The sequence below is a fragment of the Danio rerio genome, chromosome 23 (genome assembly GCF_049306965.1).
Source record: "Danio rerio strain Tuebingen ecotype United States chromosome 23, GRCz12tu, whole genome shotgun sequence".
In the NCBI taxonomy this organism is placed as follows: Eukaryota; Metazoa; Chordata; class Actinopteri; order Cypriniformes; family Danionidae; genus Danio; species Danio rerio.
The window spans coordinates 32,189,745-32,209,731 of record NC_133198.1 but is presented as its reverse complement, the minus strand read 5'-3'; the positions used below and the strand labels follow the sequence as shown (position 1 = coordinate 32,209,731).

At 33.9% G+C, this 19,987-nt stretch overlaps 1 protein-coding gene and 1 long non-coding RNA gene across 22 annotated transcripts in view; both read left to right on the top strand.

Annotated features, from left to right (window-relative positions):
• Nucleotides 1-19,987, top strand: part of casz1 (castor zinc finger 1) — a 325,550-nt gene that overhangs the window by 6,112 nt on the left and 299,451 nt on the right. For 19 of the 20 annotated variants that reach the window (XM_073939115.1, XM_073939094.1, XM_073939106.1 and 16 more), the window contains exon 1: nt 17,862-18,042. The exons of the other annotated variant lie outside the window; for it this stretch is intronic. The gene's annotated coding sequence lies outside the window, so the exon portion shown is untranslated. Of the gene's footprint in view, nt 1-17,861; nt 18,043-19,987 lie in introns of those variants that run through there. 20 annotated transcript variants of the gene reach the window in all.
• si:dkey-246i21.1 overlaps nt 17,783-19,987 on the top strand; it is a 71,778-nt gene continuing 69,573 nt past the window's right edge. For both annotated transcript variants that reach the window (NR_170148.1, NR_170147.1), the window contains exon 1: nt 17,783-18,042. This is a non-coding gene — a long non-coding RNA (si:dkey-246i21.1). The remainder of the gene's footprint in view (nt 18,043-19,987) is intronic.

The following is a 19,987-nucleotide window of genomic DNA, read 5'->3' as shown; positions in this document are numbered from 1 at the left end:
GAGCCTTTTTCAGCAGAGTCTGGTACCTCATCTTTCATCATATTAACAAAGTGGCAAAAGCTGTAGATGCTAAAGAGGTACCAAAGGGCCAGTCCTAAGTATACAGTCATTTTATTTTTTAATGCTTAACCTGAAGGGCACCTCCTTTACCCCTCCCAGCAGATCTGTTGCACTCTGAGGGCAGCAAACAGGTGAAAGAGAGAGAGGCAAGGTTTGTTGGATTATTTTACATTATTTTGATTAATTATTCAGATGCCTCCCATTCTGCCCGTAATGACTTGGTATGCTACGGTCAGAGCCACTGAGCTGTCATAACTTACCCGGAATGACTGACATGAACTTGAGCGCTCCGCATGATACATTTACACAACCTGCAAGCAATTCCAGGATGCTTTATCAGAAGCAAACAGCTCTGCCCATAAGTTTACACACCTCCACTGGAATATATATTATAATAACCGAGTCACGTATTTTCTTTGATTTTTGAAGCGATAGATAATTCACTTTCCATCATGTGTTTTTTAAAGGGCATCTATTTTACCCATTTTCCAAGATTTAAGATAAGTCTTTTATGTCTCCAGAATGTGTCTGTAAAGTTTTAGCTCAAAACACTCATCAGATTATTTATCATACCTTTCAGAATATTGGATTTTCTGCTCTAAAAACAATGTAGCTGTTTTTGTTGCCTGTGCCTTTAATGCTAGTTCACCCCACCCACCGTTCCCTCATGCCTGTCAGAGTGTGCCTCAATCTCTGGTGCGTCAGATAAACAGCAGAGTGACAGACATCAAGGAAGCAGATCTCACGTAATGTTTTTGAGAAATACTACAGTAGGGACTTTCCCAATGATTAGTTGTGTCATTAATTCAAATCTTTCTGCAACGATAAGTCACACACAATGTTGTTATAAAGTTACACACACACACACACACACACACACACACACACACACACACACACACACACACACACACACACACACACACACACACACACACACACACACACACACAGCGCATGCGTTTAACTTTGCACTGTTTTTGCACTGCAATTGTGCCAGGATACATGTTGATATCCTCTGCTGTATGGATATCCATTATGTTAATGTACAAAATAAACCTGATTTAATGTCCACAAACCGGGAAGCTTCTTCTTTTATAAATGTACTGACATGCGGCTGTGGTAAATACGGTAAAAACGCTGTAATTCATTACAAACATGCACTGTTTTAAAAATCTTTTAAACTTTTAAAACTCATTCTTGATCACATTTGATGATGATTGATGATCACAGAGAGCTGAACAGATATTTGCTTTGCTCGTGTTCTGTCTTGTTGGTATGCTTATACGCATTACTACAGAGATCTGTTAATAAGCTGCTGTCAATCAATTTAGTGAGCGGGGAAACTGCACTCCTACGTCACGTTGTGGTTGGCCTCAAAATGGGAGAGATTTGTATCCTATTTTAACGTCAAGTAATTTAAAAAAAGAGACTTTTTGTCTTTGTCTCTTAAATATGACTATGGACACACTATACCCACAGTTCTGCCCAAACAGCTCGTAAAAGATGATTTTCATCATAGGTGCTCTTTAAAATAGTCAATAAAAATTAGTCAATAATGGGACTATCCTACAAATGTTCCATCCTTGAGCATTAATATGTTTTTGCATTGCCTTCCTTTAATTGTAGTCTCTTGTGTAAATGTGTAAAAAAAAAATTTCGGTTCCCAGCATGCTTTTCTTCTTCCTTTCAGTGGCTCATTGATAGCAAGATTCAATAAAGCAACACAGGATATTGGAAATCAAGGGTATGTAAACATTTAGACATGATAATATATTAAATCATATCATTTACCTTCTGGAATTTCATTTTTAAATAGGGTATGTAATGTTATGAACACAACTATTGCCTAATAAACAATCTGTTAGCATTTATGCGTATTTAATGCATTCAATCTAAACACATGTTCCCTAGGAAGCGAACCCATGACCTTGGAGTTGCTAGCACTGTGCACTTGCTTGTCCCCTTCCATTAGGAAACGGATCAGAGCTGAGTCTGTCTAATCTTGGTACTTTTTTTATACATTAATATTAGCAGTAAATAAATGAAGTTTGCATTTAATTAATTTAAGGGTGCATAATATTATTTGATTGAAGTGTGTTATGAATTATTACATTGAGAGCTCGATGGGAGTTTGATTGGACCAAACTCTGAATGCGCCTAATGATTAAGTGAAGAGATAAACAGCTGAAATAGCTCCGCGTCAATGAGAGATTAGTATACAAGACCAAATGCACAGGGCACAGAGCACCCTTTGTCTCACCCCCCCATCGCAGAGTGTCAAAAGCATATAAATATTTCAGAATGAGGTGTGCGTACGGGCGAAACTCCCCCATCAGGCATCTGCTCTCTGGGTTCTCAGAGGGGGACAGGTGCAGATGCATGAAAGAGGATTTCATTTCTAAAATAGCATTTAGCATTTTCCTTCTTCTGGAGATCCCTGTCTGTGAGAAATTCTCGTGTAATCATACACCGCGCTCTCAGAAAACTTTCAAAGTTGATCCTCCGAGACATATGGTGGCTTATCCAAAAGAGAGGATGGCAGGAAAGGGGGTGAAGAGGGATTTATAGATGCAGACAAAGAAAAAGAAAAAACACTAAAACTGTGCAGAATGTGGATTATAAGGTAGATGCAACTGAAACATGGAAACACTGAGAACAGCTAATTGAAATTAATGGGGTCCAAAAATGTCTGAAAATGCTTTTATTTGGCATTATGTTTAGATTTAATATGAAATGTGTATTTCTTAGCATTTCATTTGTTCTTGTGATGTCATTGTCTTATTTAAGAAATCATGAGAGGATCGGTTAAGTGTATTGAGTTGCAGCCATGCTATTGTCTGTTTAGAAATTGGCTCAAAAAGCATTTGTACTGGTGTACCTAATAATATGGACATATTTCACATATATTACCTGCAAATATTTAATGGATATAATTAATGAGCCAAAACAGTATGACCACCTTTTTATTTTTTGTAGTTCTCCGTTTGCTCTCAAAACGGATTTTTCAATTTCTGTAGGTTGCAAGGTGGAGCTTCCATGGATCAAACTTGCTGCTCCAGTGCTTTCCACAGTTGCTCAATTGGATTGCGACTGGGGTATTTGAAGGCCAAGGCTACACCTTGAACCCTTCATGATGTTCCTCAAACCATTTCTGAACAATATGTGAAGTGTGACTAGATGCATTATGCAGGCGAATGAAGACACTTATATAACACCATTGTCATGAAGGGATGTACCTGGTCTGCAGCAAATTTTAGGTAGTTCATGTATCAAATTTTAGGAGTTCCCAGCAGAACATTTGCCAGAGCATCACACTCCCTCTACTGGTTTTTCTTCTCTACTGCTATTGCTTCTTCAAGTACATTGTGTTCTTGGACATTGGCAAATGGGGCTCATATGACCAGGAGACCCTCCTCCACTGTTTAAAGGTCCATGTTCGACTCTCAGATGTCCATTGTAGGTGTTTTTGAAATTGGATAGGGGTCATCATAGGCACTTGATTGGTCTGGGCTATGCATCTTTACGCTCAACAGAAAGAATGCTCTGTTTTGTGACACGTTCCCACCATTAGCATATTTAACATTTTGTGCTACAGTAGATCTTCTGTTGGCTACAAGATGGGATAGCCTTCAATCAGACCTCCAATGCAGGAGCCGCGCACAAGACGTGTTGGATGTAATTAGTAATTAGTTTTTTTTTTTAAAAGTAAGGAATTACTTTGCATTTTTTTAGGTAATTTAATTATAGCTACTTATAATGTATTTCTCGAAAATAATGTAAATAACTACTAGTTCTGTATAAATATTTCAGAGAAGCCGAGTAATTGTGGTTTATGCTAAACAAATATAATTTGCAGAGTAAGTTATATATATATTGCATATAACTTATATATATATATATATATATATATATATATATATATATATATATACACACACACACACACACACACACACACACACACACGTATATATATATTATATTATATATAAGTTGAAGTCAAACCCCTTTTAATTTTTTTCTTTTTGAAATATTTTCCAAAATATTTTTAAAAGAGCAAGACAATTTTCACAGTATGTCGGATAATATTTTTTTCTTCTGGTGAAAGTCTTATTTGTTTAGGATAAAATAAATCAGTTTTTAGAATGAGTTATTTAAACTACTCTAAACTATTCTATATATGTGTTGAAAAAAATCTTTTCTCCATTAAACAGAAATTAGAGAAAAAAATAAACAAGGGGGCTAATAATTCTGACCCCAACTGTGTGTGTATATATATATGTAATAAAATAAGCTAAAATAAATTATATGTACAATAAGAATTTTGTCAATAAATTTGTATACAATATACATAAAGTATTGTGTCATTCGAAACATTTGGAGCTTTATGTAAAATGTTTAATATTATGTGTACATTTAAAAAAAAAAACAAAACTAAAAAGCTTCGTTTGACTTAAATTGAAAGTGTTTAATTTCTGTTGTTTATGGGTTGAGATTTACATGGATTTTAAGTATTTAGCCAATTAATTAAAATACATATTGTAATAAAGTATATTAGAAAAGTAATTTAAGTACAATTTTAATGATGTAATTAAGAAATAATATTATTTTTCATAACTTTCTTTATTGTTTTTTTTAACATTCAAATACAAAAGTAATCTTTAAAGTAACCTATGAAAGGTTGCCAGATTTGATAGAATTTGTCTTCTTTCTTTCTAGGGAGAATCAAATGTTCCCCAAATGTTTCATTTCTTCCCTCATACTGTATGTAGGAGCAGCTTTCTGTTTCCAATGTATTAATATTACCCTTCATGCTAGTAGACTGACAAAAGGAACTATATTTTTTTCTGTACTGTTTTAGCTATCTCAATCATTGATACCTAGAACTGCTATACGGAGATCTGGATCTCTCGGCATATTATATGTTCTTGAAAATGTTAGAAAAATATTTTCCCAGTAAGATGACCATTTTGGGCAGCTCTAAAACATGAGGCAGTGATGCTGGCTCTAGTCCACATTGATCAAATGCGGGGTTCACTTCAGGAAATAACTTACTAAGTTTTTGTTTGATCCAATGTAAATGATGTATTACTTGTAGGAATTGTAAGAAGCCATGCCTTGCACATACTGTACTGCTCATCTGTGGATTTGTTCAAGGGCTTTCTCCTATAGTTCATCAGTAATTTCAACACCTAAGCAGGATTTTAAATATTCTAAAGTTGCTGTGTTTGCACACTGAGCATTCCATATATGTATTAAATAACTCCTTTTTTTATTAGGGTCACACAAAATGATCATTTCCATTAATGACTGATTTGGGGAGTTGGGTAAATAATTACTTTTGGGTAGTAACTTGTCCAACACTGCCCACAAGCCACGCTCTTTCACAAATACTTCAGAGACCCATTCACCTTGGCTCTTGCAAAATTCATTCAGATCTTTATTCCATCTCATTTCTCCTGCATCCAAGCAGCTGATTACAGGAAATGATTGTTTGCTTACCATCTAAACCACCCAGACCTATGTGGCCTTGTTATCCTGAAATGCTCATTCATAGGTTTAATTGAAGACATTACAGATTTTTCATGCGTTCACTGACGTTTGGACTCTGCCGCTTGCAGGGCTTGTCTTGTTTCATTGTCTTCATACGGTGATCTGTTTAGATCCCGTCTCGTCTTCTCTTGTTTTGCCAGTCAACATAAAGTTCTGCTCAGTGGCTCGTCTCCTCAACTTAACAAAGCTTAGTGCAGCTCGGTTCAAAGATTTAATTGTGTTTTGCGAAGGATGCGCTAGACAAAATGGCAAAGTTACAAGGTCTCTTCCGCTGTTAAGCACCATGAAGAAAACCGCTGTGATATTAAGACTAATATCTTTGACATTGTCTTGTGATGCTTGTGTTAAAAGGCCTGTTTATTTTCATCATTAAAAGAATGTGTTGTCTCCTGAACATGCGGGTCGAGCTTGCACTCCCATTGAGGCTGTGCATCTTGTTTTTTGTTTTTTTTCATTCCTTTTTTTTTTTTTTTTAGTTTTTCCATTCCAGTCATCAAATGCCGCTCGCAACATAATGAGAGATGTGGCAATTAATTTTCTTTTAATCAAGGTCGAAATGAAGTAAATTGGTACAGCTCTGCAAGCCCTCATTTTCTATTTTTGCAGTGATGCAAAACAAATACGATAAAATTATGGCCCTCCTCACCTTCAGTAATTAGAAAGCGTGAATGATCAGAGAAGATGATATGTGATATACAGCTCCTGCAACTCTCTCCCCCAGAGATCACATTCCGTCTCTTCTGAAACAGATGACCATGTTTTCCTCTCCCCGCTCGTCGCTCTCCTCTTCCTTTTTTTTCTTCTTCTGCACTTGAGTTACAGACAGAGAGAGCAGCTCAACGTGACATTGACTGCTGTGTTGTTGTAATGCCTCTCAAATCTTATTAAAGACCACGACTGCAAAAGACCTCGCTGACTCCACACATTTCCATTAACTATGTTGTTTCAGTATCCTACAAGCTGATTAAGAATTTATTAAAATTAGATTTTAACTCTGCACCCAGATATCTTATCAGCACCATATGGCTGCACCACGAGCATTATTGGTAGACGGTGTTAATAAACACAGAGCATTGGACTGCCTACTTTTGTAATAGTGCATTTTCACTGGTTTTACTTTGGGAACCAGATTTGTTTTTTTGTTTTTTGTTGAATTTGTTTGCTCTTCTAACACTGTTACAAAAAATGTTCTTAAAGGTGTAGAAGGTCAATTTATATCAATTTCAACTGGATATACTGTATCTTATAGTGACTTTGTATCAGATTTATTTTATTTGCTAATACAATTTCTTTTTAATCCAAATTTCTTTTCACAGTTAAATCATTTCTGATTCTTTACTTTTTAAGAATTAAAATATGCGTTTAATGAATTTAATAATGAAAATTATGCGTTTTAATATTTTACATTTACAGAGTTTTACATCTTATATGATTGAGTTTTTAATGGAGCTCTGTGAAATGCATATTAATTCTCAATTTAATTTATTCCTGTTAAAATTAAAATATAGAAAATTGGCATTTTAGCATTTTACAATTACATTTTACACAGTTTTACAACTTATATGATTTAATTTTTAGTAACTCTGTGAACTGCGTAATAATTCTCAATTTCATTTATTCTCGTTAAAATTAAAATATGGAAGAAAAATGTGTGATTATCCCTTTAATAATTTAAGTATAATATTTTTATTAATATTATTAGACAGGAACTGTCTGGGGGATCTTTAGTCCATCTGAAAGGGCCTATTTTACACCTATTTAAATTATTTAGTTTTTGTTTTTAAATAGCAAACCTCACTACTTAAAAGTTTGCTACTTAAAATAGTTTAATTTACAATTTTTAAACTTGTAAACAAAAGTATGGTCCCTCTGGTATTATTATCATTATTTTTAGGTTCAACTGAACTTTTATTTTGATGTTTTTGTGAAGACACGTTTTTGTGTGAATAGATTATGTTAATGATGATTATTATTACCTCTTTTGCTGATAAAAAAAAAAAAAAAACATCTTAAAACAGCCTAAGCTGGTTGGCTGGGGTTACCAGGTTGACCAGCCTTTGAAGGGTATTTGGCCTTTTCCATACTGTTGCTTTATATAGTTTTTTTTAAATAGTGACACGCAGCACTATTTCTCCAACTGAAATTTTATTTTGACAAGTGATTGGGAAAAGCTGGAGTTTATCTATTATTGACTACTATTGTCATTGTTATTTTTAGAACTTCATCCGCAATAATTTCTTCATGGGGCGGCACGGTGGCTCAGTGGTTAGCACTGTCAACTCACAGCAAGAAGGTTGCTGTTTTGAGTCCTGGCTGGATCACTTGGCCTTTACTGTGTGGAGTTTGCATGTTCTCCCCGTGTTTTTGTAGATTTCCTCCTCGTGGGTTTCCCTCACACTCTAAAGACATGCGCTATAAGTGAATTGAATTAACAACATTTTTTGTGTAGTGTATGAGTATGTCTGTAAATGCGAAAGTGTGTGGGTGTTTCCCAGTTCTGGGTTGCGGCTGGAAGGGCATCTGCTATATATGCTGGAATACATATGCTGGAATAGTTGGTGGTTCATTCCCCTGTGACGACCTCTGAAATAGTGACTAAGCCAAAGGAAAATGAATGAATTTCATGTTCCGCCAAACATTTCTTTGTCTGGTTGTGGTCAATATGCTCCTGTGAATTTCTGTTTGTGATATTTTCTCAGAATGAAACTGTGAGTCGCTCGTTAACTGACTCATTAAGTGCTGCTCTGGAGATGAATTTCATGTGTTCGTGTACTTATTGTGAGACGGTAGATGTTCAAAACACAATTAGAGACAGACGTCAGACTGTTTTTCCTAGTAAACGAAACTACGTCATTCACCTAGACAAGCATATTATGCAGTAACATTGAATTATTTAAATAGTCTTTTTGTGGTTTAATATTCACTGACACTAGTACATATTAGTATTTGATTGGGTCTACATTTGGGTTTAATCATCCAAAATTTGCTAAACTCACTGACTTTTTGGATTACGACAGATTTCCGTTTTCTTCATCATGGATATCATACAGCCCTACAAATACGACAATTCTATCCCAGGTGAACTTGCAAACTGTAAGTGAAGTATTTGAAGATTGATATACTTCTGAAAAACTTTATATTTATTTGCACAAACTATTTTCTAAAAATTTTAACATGTGGATTACCTTTGCCATTTTTAGCCCTCACGTAAAGATGATCTTTAAAAACAGTTTAGTAATAAAAAAAGCCTTAAGTAAATTGAAAACATAAATAGCTTCTTTTTTTTTAACCCATATATAATTCACATAAAACATGTAAGTGCATATTCATATCTCAGTATCTTTGATCGTACCTATATACAGTACACCAGTTTTGTGGTATTGAGGCTTGTTAAGTTGTTTGCATTACTCCTTGGTCACACTAATGCTAATGGCACACTTTACCATAAAAACAAGTAATTTTGTATTTAAAGTGTTGCATGTAATATTGTTATGCATTTATTTTTATATTGCTGATTACCGAATATGACTAGTTTGACCAAAACACTGTCATGTTTAATGAGTCTGATTGCTTCTTTTCAACACTAAAAGATACAGTACTTCTCCCTTTTGCAGATAAAAAAGCCTGTTTGTGTTGCTGTCCTAACTATGCACTATTATATGCTTTGTTGCAGCTAATAATTAGCATTTTTTTCTGCCATGTCAGAATAAACTTGCAACTTTTTTTTTTGGGCTGTCACTTTGAAAAGGATGAGTTGCACCAGTTGAACTTTTGCTACAGAGCATGATTGTAAACACATGCATTGACGTCAGTAGCAAAAGGTATGGGAAATGTTTTATCCTCTCTTTCGTCAGGTCTCAACCAACCAGTTGAAAACCACCTATATTATACAGTACTCACTGTCTGCAGATGCCCTTTTGAAATTTGAACATGAACGCAAAGAATTTTTACATTTACACATAACAATACGCTCATTTAAAGAGCTCGATAGAAATAATTTTGATAATGTGCACTCCACTGTGCAATTGTTTTTGTTTTGATTTGATACTGTAATGTGCAGACGAGGCTCCACACTTTCATTTCCTGAGTAAGTGATTAAGGAAGTGACCACCTACCTGTTATTGTGTTCAAATGGGACAAATAAATGAACAGGGCGAACACATTGTTACTCAGGAGGGTTCCCAAACATTAAGAGCAGCAGTTAATGTCCTTTAAAGCTTTGTTACTTAAACACCTGTTCATTTTAATTATACAGGTATGTACTGTATGTAAGATGTTCTTTAGATTAGGGATCTTAAAAGAATAGTTCACTCCAAAATTAAATAAACCCAATAAGATATTGTCTGTGTAAAGAGGATTGATTGCTGCACCCCACAGCCCATCCCTTGCATATATGACACCATTGCATCTTTTCTTTTGCATTTTGTCTTTGTTTTTTCTGCAATAATGCTTCACGAACCACTTGTAGGCAATTGGGTTCCTATGTTATGCTGAAAATGCATTCAATGCAACACTGTAAACAATTTCCTGCAGAATCTGCGGTATCCTACTGGTAGCAGCTTGCCAGTAACTTACTGTAATTAAATTACAGTAAAATACAATATTCACATTTGCTGCACGATTTTTCTTGGTGTATATGTATTTACAGAACTGTATGTTTATCTTTATTGGAAGAAATACTGTAATTTTAACGAGGCAACTTTAAGTAAAATACTGCATAACTGTCCCAAAGTAAAATGCAGTTCATATTACAAGTGAAATACTGTGTAATTTACAAGATTTTTTTTAACAGTGTGCTGTAGTAGTACCTCAAACTCGCACTTATTCAGGGAAAAAAGAGATGGAATCTGCAAACTTTTTAACAAATTTAATCATAAAATAAACATGAAACAAAAGTTTCCATCCGGATAAAACACATGGCATGCCATAGCTCTTGGCCTCACCAATCACTGCTACTAATTTGACCAATAACCGATTTTGTGCTCCATGTTGATGCGATGTGTAGTTATAGATATTTTTTGAGACATGTGCACCAGTGTTCGAGTCAGGTCGCAAGTATCCACTGGACTTAAGATGCATTTGTAACAAAAGAATAAGAGCAATATACTGTGTGGATAGTGGTTCCTGTGACATATGCCTATTATCAGAATTCGAATGTGTAATACTTCAAGTCAGAGATCAGCCAAGATATTGTTGATAATGTGCATTCGACAGCTGCCAGTGATTTGACTTCAGAATTAAATCATTTTTAATTAATTAAATAATTTCAAAAATATTTTTGTTACAAAAACACATCAATCTGCTTCATAAGATACGCATTAACCCCCTGGCGGCATTTGTGTTTATTTTACAATGGATTTGTGTGCTTTTGGAAGCTTCAAATACATCATCATAGATCATGGAGGAGCCAGGATACAATTTAAAACTACTCCAACTGTTTCATCTGACAGAATACTGTAAAAAATGCTTGGGTCGACACAATTTCTTCATTTCTTGTCCTACAAATCCTTTAATATAACTATATATAATTAATTAATAATTAATAACCATTTATATTTATATTAATAATAATATAATTAATAATTTTTACTAATAACAGTAGATAAAATATAAAACAATAAAATTGTCTCAAACAAACTTAAGAATTGTGTTGTTTTAACTCTTTTTAAAGTCTTCTTTTTAGTTTGAACAATCAGCAAACATTTTTAGTGTATTTGCAATATTCTCAGATTTGCAGTATTTTCAATGTATGCTTAAAAAGGAAATTCTTTAAATCCCTTCTGCAAAAACATTTTACTCATATATATATATATATATATATATATATATATATATATATATATATATATATATATATATATATATATATATATATATATATATATTGTATGTTTAATTAACCAATATCTCATTTGCATATTTAAATGTATGAAAACTCTTTGCGATTGAATGTTTTATTATTAAATGTGTCAGAATAGTGATAACTATATTTATTTTACTTTTTACCTTACTTTCTTGCAATGTCTTTACTTAGTAAAACAAGGCCAAAGGCTGAAGAGAGCATTAACTCAAGTCAGCAAAGAAGGGATAAAATTCTAACAGCTGCCTAGTTGGTTAAACTCTCTTCTCGGTCTCCTCCTCCCTCTCTTTGCCCATCAACCTAGAAAAGTGCTCCTTATTTCCAGCGCACAGGCAGCTGCCAGCACTCCTAACTTCCGGTTAGAAGACAGGCGCCTGCTTCTAGAGGACATTGCTTGTGCATATCTTTATCTAATTAAGGTAAATGCCAGTTGCCTGCCCTTCCACGATATGCCAGTGAGTTTCACAGTCGACCTTAATTACGCTCTCACAGGGATCTGACCGAGGACAGGTATTCAAACAGAGAGAAATGATACTTTTCTTTTTGACCGAAGTGTTTCCTCAATGACCGGATGACTTGTTTTGGATGAATTAGTTTTTAAAGCACAATTTTGTTGTTTAAAATATCATAAAATTATTAAAATATTTAAATAAATGGCATTGTACACTCTCAGAAATAAACACGAGTTGTCATTTGGGTGGTCCCTTTTCAAAAGGTACAAATTTGCACCTTAAAGGTCCGTATTAATACCTCAAGGGTATATTAATACCTAAAAAATACAAAAATGTTCCTCTTGAAAGTTTTAGGTAATAATGTATACTTTTAAGATACCAATATGAACCCTTTAAGTAGTAATGTGTAACTTTCAAAAAGGTACCACCCCAGTGACACCTCACGTACCTTTATTTCTGAGAGTGTATCTGTCTTTTTAATTAATTTAATTAAGTTAATATTTTTTAATCATAATGTTTAGATATAAACAGTTTTTAAAAGCAGATATAAAAACATATTATATATATATATAGAGAGAGAGAAAGAGTTAAGCCTTCAAATTGCGCTTTTAGCTGAATACTAGTGTCTAGAAATTATCTAGTAAAATATACTGTCATCATGGTTAAGATAAAATAAATCAGTTATTAGAAATGAGTTATTAAAACTATTATGATTAGATATATGTTGTTTTTTCTCTCTACATTAAACAGAAATTGGGGAAAAATAAACAGGGGTTAATATTTCAGAGGGCTTATAATTCAGACGTCAACTTTATATATATATATATATATATATATATATATATATATATATATATATATATATATATATATATATATATATATCCTACTTTAACAGATGTTTAAATATAATATAAATATTTTTTTAATGAATACATTAACATTATTTCTGTTAGAAATGACATAATGCAATGCAACTTAGTTATTAAGTTAATTTTAATATGAAATATATATTAGATATGAATGCATTAACTATGGCAAATAACGATATATATTGAAAATCATGGGGCGACATGGTGACGCGTTGGGTAGCACTGTTGCCTCACAGCAAGAAGGTTGCTGGTTTGAGCCTCGGCTGGGTCAGTTTTTTATTTCTGTGTGCAGTTTCATGTTCTCCCCATGTTAGCATTGATTTCCTTCGGGTGCTTTGGTTTCCCCCAGAGTCCAAAGATGTGTGCTATAGGTGAATTGAATAAACTAAACTGTCTGTAGTGTATGTGTTTGATTTAGTGTGTATGGGTGTTTCTCAGTACTGGGTTGCAGCTGGAAGGGCATCTGCTGTGTAAAAAATATGCTGGTTAAGTTGGCGGTTTAGTCCGCTGTTGAGGCCCCTGATGAATAAAGGGACTAAACCGAAAAGAAAATTAATAAATGAATTTAAAATCATAACTTGTCGTGAAATGTATACATAAAAAAACATATCCTGTAGACTATGGGTAATAGAAATAATGTTTGATATACAGGCAAAATTATTAGCTCTCCTGTAATATTTCTTTTTCAAAGGTGTATCAAGTGCGATCTAACAATACTAACAGCTATTCAACAGTACAAGTATCTATTCATCCATTCATTTTCATTCATTTTCTTGTCGGCTTAGTACCTTTATTAATCCGCTGTCGGATGCCCTTGTCTCTGGGAAACATCCATACACACTCCTACACCACGGACAATTTAGCCTACCCAATTCATCTGTACCGCATGCCTTTGGACTGTGAGGGGAAACCGGAGCACCCGGAGGAAACCCACACAAACGCAGGGAGAACATGCAAACTCCACACAGAAACGCCAACTGAGCTGAGGCTCGAACCAGCGACCTTCTTGCTGTGAGGCGACAGCACTACCTACTTTGCCACTGTGTCGCCCTATTCACTGAAAAAAAGTAATCAAAGATGATTCCTTGGATTTACTAAATTTTCTTTACGTCAAGTGGTTGTAAACAATTTATTTGGGCTGAATTTAAACAAACAAATTAAGTTGAACATTATTAAGTTTAATTAGTTTGTTTAAATTCAACACAAAGAAATAGTTTGCAACAGTTCTGCATGCAACACTTTTTTCACTACTTCCATTCATTCCTTTACCCTTCTACAGCAGTGTTTCTCAACCATGTTCCTGGAGGACCTACAGCCCTGCATGTTTTGGATGTCTCCTTTGTTACACCCATTACAGGTCATTCAGTCTCTGCTAAAGAGCTGATGATCTGAATCAGGTGTGTTTGGTTAAGGAGACACAGAAAATATGCAGAGCTGGTGGTCCTCCAGGAACAAAGTCGAGAAACATTGTTCTACCGTATATTTCAATCTATCCATCCATCCAAGTGTGAGAAAATTTTTCAACAGATTTTTAAACATAGTGTAAAGTTTTAAAGTTTAAAGTTTATCTTCACTTTATTTTGAAGATAATTTAAGGGCTTAACTAATTAGGTTAGGTTAATTAGACAGGTCAGTTGACAACAATGGTCCGTTCTGTAGCCAATAGAAAAAAAAAGATTCTTCAGGGGGCTTACTAAGTAATATTTAACTTGTTTTTTTTTTTTAATATTTTTACAATTTATTAAAATATTTATTTTGTATGTCAACCAAACTAAAAGAAATAAGACTTCCTTTATAATAGAATAGCATATTGAGATACTTTGAAAAATGTAATTGCTGTGTTAAACATCATTTGGGAAATATTTGTAAAATAATTACACTTTATAGGCAATTTATAAGCAATTTAATTTATTTATGTTTCTTTATATTAATTAAATTAATAAATTTATACACATTTTTTGCAGGTAATGTTTATTATGTCTGTGCTTATGGTGACAAAGGAACAAATGGGCTGAGATTTGTTAATGACGTTCATATCTGTCACTCCCTTTCACCTACGATTAGAACTATTTAAGTGTCTTCTTTTGGTGTATTATTCATGCAATGCGATTGAGAGGAGACAATGTGTTAAAGCTCATTATGTGAGAGGTGATTATACCCGGTGAATCCGGTGTCAAGGCTTTCTGCTTGCGTAGGGCAAAGGTGTCCTCACATTAAAAATGCTTACATGTCAGCAGGGCCATATGGACAGTGCTTTATCACTTTGTCAATGCAGACGTTAGAAGTGATATTCATCAGTTTGTCAATTTCTATTGTTGTCTTCCGTTTGAATGATTGTTTGCATAGTTGAGTTTGCATGGAATGTACTAAAAGTATTGTCCTCGTTCCAATTATTCCCACACCCCTCCCATTCCAGTTAGGCAGCAACAGAGACCAAAGCGAAACGCATTTTTACCTGCCCTTTTTTGATGAGAAATTATTCTTGTTTATGTCACGCTCAAAATGTTGCCGCTGGAAGATCCCGTTTATGTTGTTTCCTCTTAACAGCAATGACCAGTGACTTGAAAGCGAAATCCGGCCAAATATGTGGACAGAAGGAAACTAATTGCTTTAAGTGGTTCCACCTAGCAGTATGGCTCTTCTAACCTTGTCCTACATTGCGATTAGCTTTTAATGTTTCATAATTAGTGATGGCACTGGAGAAGAAGTCAGAAGGCTAAGGGTTTGTTGGGTCTGCCCTTGAGAGCCGCTCTAATGAATCAATGGATGGCAATAATTGTACTAGTCATTACTGAATCAAGTGATCTGCAGAATAATGTATTGATTTTTGCTCTTTCTTACTACATAATTATTCTGTATCACAGTATTGCACCATCAGGGGAATCGACTGAAGGGCGAGCGGAATCTGTTGGGACTTTTGGATCTGTCTCATTCGCTTAGAAAATAGAGAAAATAATCTTTTTTTAGAGAAAGCTTGCAATTATGGGAAGCTTCAGCAATCGATTGAGCTTTTTCTGCATGTTCATTTCTTAGGTTTTGTGTAACCTCAGAGAAGTTGTTCTTTTGTGTAACATGATGTTCAAACCAACCATTTAAAAGTGATGAACGCAACAGTCTGAACCGCAGAACATGAGCTTTACCTCTGAACATTGTGGGCTTGTGGCGCTGTTTCGTCATTAAATATGTACCGTTTGTAACTGTATCCCACAGGCAATAATAGGATGGGGATTTGAACTATGAACATGTCTTTCAATATTTATTAAGCAACAGATATGAAATATAATTGTGTCCTACATTTAATAGCTGAAAATTAAGGTTATTTTATGTTGACATTTTAAAAAAGACTTAAAGCTGTACATCTGGACATTGTTGGTAAAATTATTGGTCATTTTTAATATGCTTACATGCTTTTTCCCTATAAATTGACATTTATTTCAAAGATGCAGTGCAAGATGATAAATTATTTATGCAGACGTGTGTATGTATGTATGTATTAATGTTTGAATGTATAAAATGGATGATGGATAGACATTCTCAGAAACACTCTGCAAAACCTGCTGGAATGGGATCCACTTTTGTACCTTAAATGCACACTTTTATATCTTAAATATAAACTTACAAATTTATTATTTAGTTATTTATTAATATAAATAACTTTTACGCCTAGATGCATTGAGTTGCTGCCACATGATTGGCTGATTAGAAATTTGCGTTTACGAGCAGTTTCACAGGTGTCCCTAATAAAGTGGCCGGTGTATATTTCTGTATTAATTAATTATTTTAAATAGCTTTTATTGTTGTGCTAAAAGGTTCTTATGATTCACCTTATCCTTTTAAATAATTTTAAGGTTTTAAGTGAATAAAAAAAATATTTAAATGTATTTATTTAAAAAAGAAAGAATATATATATATATATATATATATATATATATATATATATATATATATATATTATTTTTTTTAATTGTATAATTTTTTTGTGCATACATACCATTATTATTGCTTTTATTTTAATTATTGCACTGATCAAATTCACTATTATTTCAAGAATTTAATTGAATGGGGATTTTAAGATTTTATTTTTATTTAAATTTTTATTCTATTGATTTATTTCTTAATTAATACCTATGTTTAACACACAATCAGTAATGGTGCTTTTATTGTTTATTATTAAGTTGACATTTACATTTAGTTTGACAGTTTATGCAATTATAATTTTAATATGTTTAATGTATTTTAACACGTAAACAAATGACACACATCCGGAGAGTTAATACTTTTTTTGAACTATTTTTTCTGACATATATTTTTTTAATTCTCAAATTATTTAAATTCAACAGCAAATGGTTGCAAAACTTGATTTTCCAAGATCATAGCATTGCCTTGTTAGTTGACTATACTATTGATTAGCTTTTATTCTTTTTTTATGTCCAGCAGGGCACATCACAAAACTGCTAATTAGCAATAATCTGTTTGTCAATAATTCACAAGAGTGCAGAATTTAGATAAGGAGAAGTTCAGCTTTGAAATACATTATCACAGCACCTTGAGGGTGTTTTTTCTTATAACCTTCATGATTCTGTTCAGCAAAAACTACCTTCAATAATAATGTAATTAAAGGAAATTTCATATTTTAAAAGGTCTAATTATGTATACAAGTCTAACCATAAAAATAAAAAACATATATGCTATAGTCAGCCACATTTTGCATATGTTTCTCTTTCCTGATCAGAAGTAAATGTTACATTATAACTACTGGAATGTTCCAAATATGCAATACAAGTTAGAACAGAGCAGAACACAACACAAGACATAATACTTTTTAATGTATAGATCATCATTTTGAATCACATAAGACACCCCAACAATGTCATATGAACGAACAGAATAAAACGTCCCACATCATTCACTGCAGTGCTTCTCGGATCAATACCACAGTGCAATTAACCTGACCGGGGCGGATACGCAAAATCCAGTCCGCGTTTTCCCCCTCGCTCACTGCGCTAACTGAGATATTCAATTAAGGATTCCTCTTCCCAGTCTGAAGCGGCTCTCCAGGGCAGATCTTCCGAGCGACCCGCCCTATGTTAGAAATAGGAAAATCCAATAATAACAACAGAAGAAGAAAAAAATGAAAAAAATGAGCCAACTTTGATCACGCATGCTCCCTTGTCATCCACCTTAAACACAACATTTGTCCTAAGTTGGAAAGTCGTGGAAAAGCCAGGAAGTAACGTTACAGGTAAGACTTTTGTTTCTGGATGAGCTATAAACAGCTTCTCCCTGCTAAATTGTAACTATTTGTTTGTGACAGCCGCTAGTTTAATACGACGAGGTGTTTATGACAGAGTTGATCGCGTGGGTTTAATTCAGCGTTTGCGTTTCTGACTTAAAGCTTGTGTTTTGTTTTGGATTGAAACGCGTCAGTTATAGTGCAGAACGTGAGAAGTGAAACTCGCACCTTCAGTCACCCCCAGTACACTACACGCGCGGGACAGACGCACACCGCTTCAGGAAAACCGCTCCGCGTTTTCTCCATGCCAGTCTAAAAGTACTCCACAACTTTTTAGTCGCCTCCGAAAACATGGGGCTTGAATGTTGTTACCTGTCCGCTCGATATACAGCTATACAAGATTAGAAGAGATGTATAAATGACTCTGACACTTAGGCTACCTGCAGCATGTGTGTACAGGAGCTACAATTCGGAGTTCGTTTTGTGTTTAATGTCATTCTTGGTAACGTTAATATAAATATAAGTGTTAGATGAAACAGAATTTGACATTGGAGCTTTTGTGAATGCTTTAAACAAATACACACACACAGTGTGAATCGGGCACCTAACAGGTGTAGACGAGTCCAAGGTGAATGCACTAACATATGCAAGGATGTACACTATACGCAGTATCTATCTATCTATCTATCTATCTATCTATCTATCTATCTATCTATCTATCTATCTATCTATCTATCTATCTATCTATCTATCTATCTATCTATCTTAGTCTTTAGAAGGTGATAAAGGAAGGGGAATTTTCTTTCAGGTATTTAAGTCTTTTTCAGTGGCACTTCATGTGATATACTTTTGTGTTATGTAAATATGTTATAAAGTGGTAAATAATGCCAGTGTTTTATGACGGGGTTATAGTTCATTTAGTTTTGTTGATAGTACTGACGCGGCTGTTGTTATGGTTACATCAACAGTCGAACGCAACTTTTGTGTTTCACTTGATCACTTGTTGTGTAACTTTTGCTCTTGATCAAACTTTTGAAACATCTTTTAAATTATTACATAGGTGAAATGTAACGATATCTATCTATCTATCTATCTATCTATCTATCTATCTATCTATCTATCTATCTATCTATCTATCTATCTATCTATCTATCTATCTATCTATCTATCTATCTATCTATCTATCTATATCTATCGTTTAGTCCCATGTTCCTAATTAAAATTGTTATATGCTATTTTTATTTTGAACTATGTTCCTTTTTATGCATTTTAAAAATTAAATAGGTCATTAGAGGACAGCAGATTTGCTTTCAGTTTCAAATGATCAATTAAAAAGAAAATAATTAACTTCTAAAACTGTTCATGTTACACATATTGCAAGAATTATTATAGCAGCAGTAGACAAAAATACAGCAGTAGTACAAAAAACAATTACAAAAAAAAAACTCTAGCCATAAATATATATTTTAAAAAAATGCCCGTGTTACATAATTAGTAATTGTGTAACATTGCATTGCATTGTAAATGCACTAGTTTCATGATGATTCATGTTATTCATTCACCTTTATTTTTATACAATTATTTCTTAGCATTGCCCACTCTTTTTTATGTATTTATTGGCTGTAGTAATTAATAAACATTTACTACAGCATGTGTTAGCTAACTTCCGTTTAGCAGGCTTAGTTTCTAAGGTGTATTTCTTTTGTAATATGTTTGTTTGTGCCCTGTTTGCCATGTTGCGTCTGAAAGCAATAGTGTGTAAAAAGATCACTGCCACTTTAAGCCCCAGAGTTCGCATATTCTCGCTGGATCTTTCTGCTTTGCTAATTATTGTGTTGTTTTCTGAGCAAATATGTCATATCCATGGCGACCGGGCAGGTTTATTGTCTTTCTCATGCAATGGTTCACATAAGTAATTAATTACTCTCTTTTCTTTCTCCCTCCCTGTCTCTAG